Below are 6546 nucleotides of genomic sequence, written 5' to 3'. Positions count from 1 at the left end.
CCTCTAAAAAAAGAAAAGAAAAAAAGAAAAAAGAAAAAAATGTAGTGATAAGCTGACTCTTAGTGATATTCTGCTATACTCATAGGTCAGTGCCTTGCTCAATCATCATCAGAGAAGCTTCCTCCTGGAGCAGATGGAAACAAATACAGAGACCCACAGCCACTCATTGCACAGAGAGTGTGAGACCTTGGAACACTCAGCTGTAAATGGGATATCTCCATGAAAGCCCTCCTCTCATAGCTCAGGGAATCCCACAGAAGAGGAGGCAGAAAGCATTTAAGAACCATAGCAGATGGATGGAGGACACTAAGAACACAAGACCCTCTAAATCAACATGAGCAAAGCTCATAAGAACTCACGGAGACTGAAGCAGCATGCACAGGGTCTGCACAGGTCTGCACCAGGTCCTCTGTATTTATATTATTTTTTCCAGTTTAGTGTTTTTATGGGATTCCTGAATGTGAATGAGTGAGTCTCTGACTCTTGTGCACTCTCTTGGGCTTTTTTTCCTTCTGTTGATCAGTTTTTGTTTTATACTATATTTTATTTTGTTATTTTTTTAAAAATGAATGAATGAATGAATTTAAACCTAGTCACTAGGGTAAAAGTTGACAACAGAACTGTCCTTACACCTCCGGGAGAGCAAAAGTCAGTTTTCTCCATTGGAATGACAGATCTTGTGTTCAGGAGTAGTAGAATAACAAATAATGGACTTCTCTCTCTCTCTCTCTCTCTCTCTCTCTCTCTCTCTCTCTCTCTCTCTCTCTCTCTGTGTGTGCTTTTATTTGGTTATGATTTCATGGGTATTTGGGGCAAGAGTGATGTTTTATTTTGTTTTCTAGATTTTGGGGTTTTTGTTGATGTTGTATTGGGTTTTTTTTTTTTTAATTCAGAAAGAACTTAAAGTTGAGTGGATAAGGGGGAAGACAAGATCTGGAAAAACTTATAAAAGGGGAAGAATATGATAAAAAACATTTTTAATTAAAAATTGTTTTAAATAATAAAAAGTAATAAAATGAAGACAAATTGTGTAGAGGGCTTGCTCCCAAGCCTGGGAGTTCAGCCTGTGCCTACATGAGGGAAGGAAAGAACCAAATCCCACAAATTGTCCTCTGATCTCCATACACATACTTGCATGCTATGGCAAACACACACACACACACACACACACACACACACACACACACGGGGGGGGGGCTACGGGGGAGACAAAGGATATACAGCTCACAGCACTACAGATAAAACAATGGTACAATTTAAAAAAAAACAATTTTGCCCTATTATTAATAACTCTGTGTAATCCTCTGCTTTATAACGGGTTCTTAGTTGTAGCCTTTTAACTGAGAAGTTGATGAAAGCATTGTTTTTCTTAACTAATGGATATGCACAATGTGTAAATCATTTCCCACACAGTCAGTAATAGATGTGCAAACAGCAGCTCTGTTATCAGATTTTTAACCCAGGACTTGGTCTCTTAGCAACTCAGCAATTAGGTTGCCAGTTCTGAATACTAAAGCCTAGGATCTGAAATGGTATCACAATGCAAGGAAATATAGCTACAGGAATGCACTGCTAAGATAAAAAAAATTATATTTTGATCCTGAGATTCTGGAAAATGTAGTACAAATGGGTGAGAGCACATTCAAGTCAAAGCTGCTTGGAATCTGTTTTTACCCCAAACTGTTGTTTTTAAAAGGGCCTCTTTCTTGTTTTTCCTTGCAAGAGTAGTTTCCTGGGAAGAAGACACAATGTGTTGGCTGAATCATTTTTCCCCTAATCTCACACTCATTGGTTTCAAAATTGTATTTTGAGGCTCTATCTACTATTGTGATAAAGAAATAATGGTGAGAAATGAGAGGAAATAACAAGCAGAATGGTTGTTACTCTAAAACAGACAAAGGCTATCTGAAAGTTGGAGAAATCTTTTGGTGGCCCATTTCTGCTCATAGTGTCGCTCAAATGAATTCTGTAGAGGAAATGAATTATACTCTGGTTGTCAAAGGGACAAAGAATTCCAAATATTATGCCAGAAGTTTTTCTCCTTGGTCCTCTTTGCATCCTCCTTTTCCTCTTCTTTTGTTAAAAGTGTGTATGTGTGCATGTGTGTGTGTGTGTGTGTGAGAGAGAGAGAGAGACAGAGAAAGACAGAGACAGAGACAGAGAGACAGGGACAGGGACAGAGACAAAGACAGAGAGAGACAGAGATGGAGACAGACAGTCAGACAGACAAAGAAACACACACACACAGAGCAGTTCCTATACATAGTGGATACCTTATAATGTCTCTAAGGCCTGACTCTTAAACTTGGGTCAAAGCAAATACAGTATATGGCTAAGTTCAAGGTATTTATCATTCCTAATGTGTAGCGCATTTTTATTGCCCAGGTAATATCAGCACTTAGAAGTGTCATCTTTCCCTGACTTATAACTTTCACTTCTTCCTCTAACAAAATTAATTATGTTTCTGCTAATGAGCACTCACCTCTGCTTTCTGGATCATTGATCTGCTTTTTTATTAAATCAACTAAAGGAAAGTGTGACTACTGCTTTGTAGATGTTGAACTCACTCACAAGCCTTAACAGATGGTTTAGAGAGCAAAGCAATCAGGTAGGAGCCCATAGGGAAAAAAGTCAGTTGCAGAAGACAATGCCAAACTTCAAATCAAGTCTTTTCACACTTTGTTTCAATTTGCTATGCTTTGATTGCATCCTTATGTCACAATTTAGCTTATCAGCAATGTCTAAGTAAATACTGGTAGCCTCTGGTGATTGTAATGAAAAAGAAGATGTGTTCTATTTGTTCCCAACTGTAAGTCTACTTTGTAGTAAAAAGTTAAAAGTGGGACACAGACAAATGTTTGTAGCAAGCAGAAAGCAAAAGAATGGCCAACACGTGAGTTGGAGGGGAACAAAAGTATATTAATGGCACATGAAGAAGAAGCAGGTGCTGTTGTTACTTTTTCTTCTTTTCTGTTGTAGAATATTATTTTAAGGTGTGTTACTTTGTTTATATTGCATTTGTTTACTCTTCTTGAGTAAGATTTACAGAAGTAAGAGAACAGGAAAAGCCCAGAGGAAAAATGTAGACAGGATAATTTTAAGTTAAGAAAAGCTGGCAATAAATAAGTCAAGCAAAGGCCAGACATTCATAATTAAGAATAAGCCTCCATGTATGATTTATTTGGGAGCTGGGTGGCAGGACCCCCAAAAGAGCCAAAAAGAGCCCAAAGACCAAAAGTAACCAATAACATTTTTCCTTTCTTTTCCTTTATTCTCCGCCCCCCCCCAACCCCGACACACACACACACTCACACACTTTTTTAGTAAAATTCTCAGTATGTAGCCCAGGTTGGCCTCTAACTCTTCAGTCTTCAACCTCCCTACCTCTGCTTCTACGGCTGAGATTATAGTGTGCACCTCCACACCTGGTATAATAAATCTTTTTGAGTGTTGCTCAGTGGTAGACCACTGCTTACCAAGGAACACATGCCATGAGTTTGATGTCATCTAGACCTTCTCAAGGGATGCCTGGTCTCAGATATTGGAGTGTGCAAGCACCTTGAGTCTCCAACACCAAAAGCTCTGACTCTAGGAGCATGAGAATTGATTTTTGCATCTCCAGCCCCACAGTATACAGCATCTGAAGCAGAGTTTGTTGTTCAGACCAACAAAAGTTCCCTGAAGTGATGGCTAGGGATGCTGAAATCCTTACAGTTAATGGCTTCTAATGTCATCTTATCCCCACTCTTCTCCCCTGGGAAGAAGCTGGGACCAAAACGGATTTCCCATGGCATTATGTTAGTATGGAGAATGGGGTAGAAGAGGGGGTGTAATTTTTACCCTTTCTATGCACGAGTCCTCATCACTGTATCTGTATCTATGATTTGCTGTACCCCTTAACTGCTCTCCAGGTTTCTCCCAGATATATTCTTGTCCATAGAGAGTTGACTTCATCATTGTTCATGTTTGGAGGTGAGAGCTAGAATGCCCTAGTCTGTTGTCTTGTTGATATAACTTTCCCATCTTCATTTCAAAGCTTTTCCTGTATCTATAAGCTCTGTCTGATATACTCTACATCCTATTCTAAATAGCAATATCATAATTTTCAATAATGTCCAGAATCACCACACTCCATTGTAACCTACTCCCAAGCCACTTTCCCGTTAGTAGTTCATTCTACCCTTTCATTTTAGAACCGGTGACAGTCTCTAGCTTCTGACATATTCTAAGTTATCTACTTGTTGTATCTGTTGTTTCTTATCCACTAAAATTAATCTCCATAAGGACAGAGGATTGGTTTTGGTCATTCACGAATCTCTCATCCATTTAGTTGTGTCAAGTGTATAGTAATTTTAGAGATCAACGTATTTGTTAAGACACCATGCCACTGAAATCAATACGTCAATTGTCACAGTTCATTAATGTCAGTTAGATAACAAAATGTGTGTTTCACGGAAGCCTTTGCATAGCAGGATGTGCCTAATTGGTCACCATATGTGTCACCCTGTTTCTCAGCCTAAATAGATGATCTAATAGAGTCATTGAGGAACTCAAGGCATTTTACATAAATGTCTAGCTCATGACAACTGTTTCTCATCTGCTTTATGAAATCCTGATGCAAAAACAAGAGAAACAGATTATTAAGCCAAATGATTCATCTGTGTTTTCCTTATCTGGAGAGAGTGTGCCTTTTACTCTTTGAACTCTCTCTGTTCCGTGAATCATTGTGCTTTTTATAGATTGCCTACTTCTTTGCTTTCCTCCTCTTTCATCCAAATGTCAACAAAACTATTCAAATACAATGGAAATAGTTTTTAAAAATCAAATACAAAGTCATTTGGTGTTGTGACTTGAGTATTACATGAGACAGTAACTTCTACCCAGTTCTTTTTTTCTTGGTATATATTATTTAGGGAATTTTAAGAGGCTTGTTTAATACTTACGTGCTCAATATATATATATTAAAATGTGTGTTTCTGAAGATAACTTATTTCTTCTCAATATATACATTTTAATTTAAATAATCACATTTCACTATGAAAAGTTGTCAAAATCCACTTAAGTATAGAAAGCAGGGTAACGTCCCATGGTCTAATTACTGAGAAACAAATGGTATTATTACCTTTTTATCTTAGTTATTGAAAACATTTAATTATTTACTAAATTTTCAAGAAAAAGCATAAGTCTGTATAATCTTTTGGCCCCAGCAGAGGTAATAATATTTGAAAGAGAATTAATCCTGGAGTACCTGTTCGGCTTCTCACATATGTCAAGACAAGAAGGCAAGAAGAAGACAGAAAAGGAGCCAGGGAAGATACGGGCAGTGGAAGCAGGAGAGGAAGGATAAAGTGTTTTCCTGGAAGCCAAGTGAAGGAGACACTGCAAAGCATGTCAGGACTAGTTCAGTGTTCATGGTGGTGGAAGGTACTTTGCAGGTTACTGGAAGAGGAAAGTAATCATTAATATCACCCAGATAAATACCCTGAGACCGACATCAGAGGCCTGCCTGAAAGACACACTGGTACAATAGTGGCACAAGCATTATCAGAGTAGCCAACCACTTTTTAAAATAGGATGATTTCAGGCTGATTGCATGAGATGAAACCCAGACACAACACCGATAAAGTGGCAAGAATGCCGATAAAGTGGCAAGAACCTGATACTAGGTAAGTCTTGGGCCCAGGGGAAAATCTAATACTACTATTCTGCTAAAGGAGCATACATAGCAATAAAATGACCCTTCTGACATACTGCTATGCCCATAGAGCAGAAAATCACTCAAACCTTATCAGAGAAGATTCTTCTTGGAAGAGATGGTAATTAACAAAGAAACCCACAACTGTACAATGTACAAAGAGTGCAAGACTTTGGATCACTCAACCCTAAATGGGATGTCTTTATCAAACGCATCCCCTCAAGATGAAGGGAACCTACCTGAAGAGGAGGTAGAAAATTTGTAAGAGCCAGAGGCGGTGGATGACTCCAAGGAAACAATGTCCTCCAGACACAACCAGACTGATAGACACTAACTCACAGAGACTGTGTTAGCATATGGAAGACCCGCACAGATTCAAGCCAGACAAAATTCTAGCCCTGAGAAGTGAAAGTGGACACAAAGTTCCATCCCTAACCGAGAAGCTATTTACAATTGATGACTGCTAGGAAAGGGAAAAATCGGTTTTCCTTAATGGAGTGTCATTGGGTCTATCAACCACATGCCAGGGCAAGCTTCATGGCCAGGAGTACATAACCAATGCAAAATGGACTTCATAGGTTTTTTTTGTGTATTTCTTGCTTTGTTTTGTTTGGGTATTTTTTGTTTTTTTTGATTCCCTATTTCTCTCTAGTTTACTTGTCTGTTTTGATTCTTTTGCATTTTGTTTTTATATTGTATGAAAAAATGCTTAATTAAAAATTGTTAATAAAGTGTTGTTATGGACTATTATTTTAACTATGTAAAGATGTGTTACATTTGTTTATGCTGTGGAATATTACTTTAACTGTGTAGAGGTGTATTGGTTTGTCTCTGCTGCATTTGTTTAATTA

The sequence above is a fragment of the Peromyscus leucopus genome, chromosome 13 (genome assembly GCF_004664715.2).
Source record: "Peromyscus leucopus breed LL Stock chromosome 13, UCI_PerLeu_2.1, whole genome shotgun sequence".
Taxonomy (NCBI): Eukaryota; Metazoa; Chordata; class Mammalia; order Rodentia; family Cricetidae; genus Peromyscus; species Peromyscus leucopus.
This window is presented reverse-complemented; position numbering follows the sequence as displayed.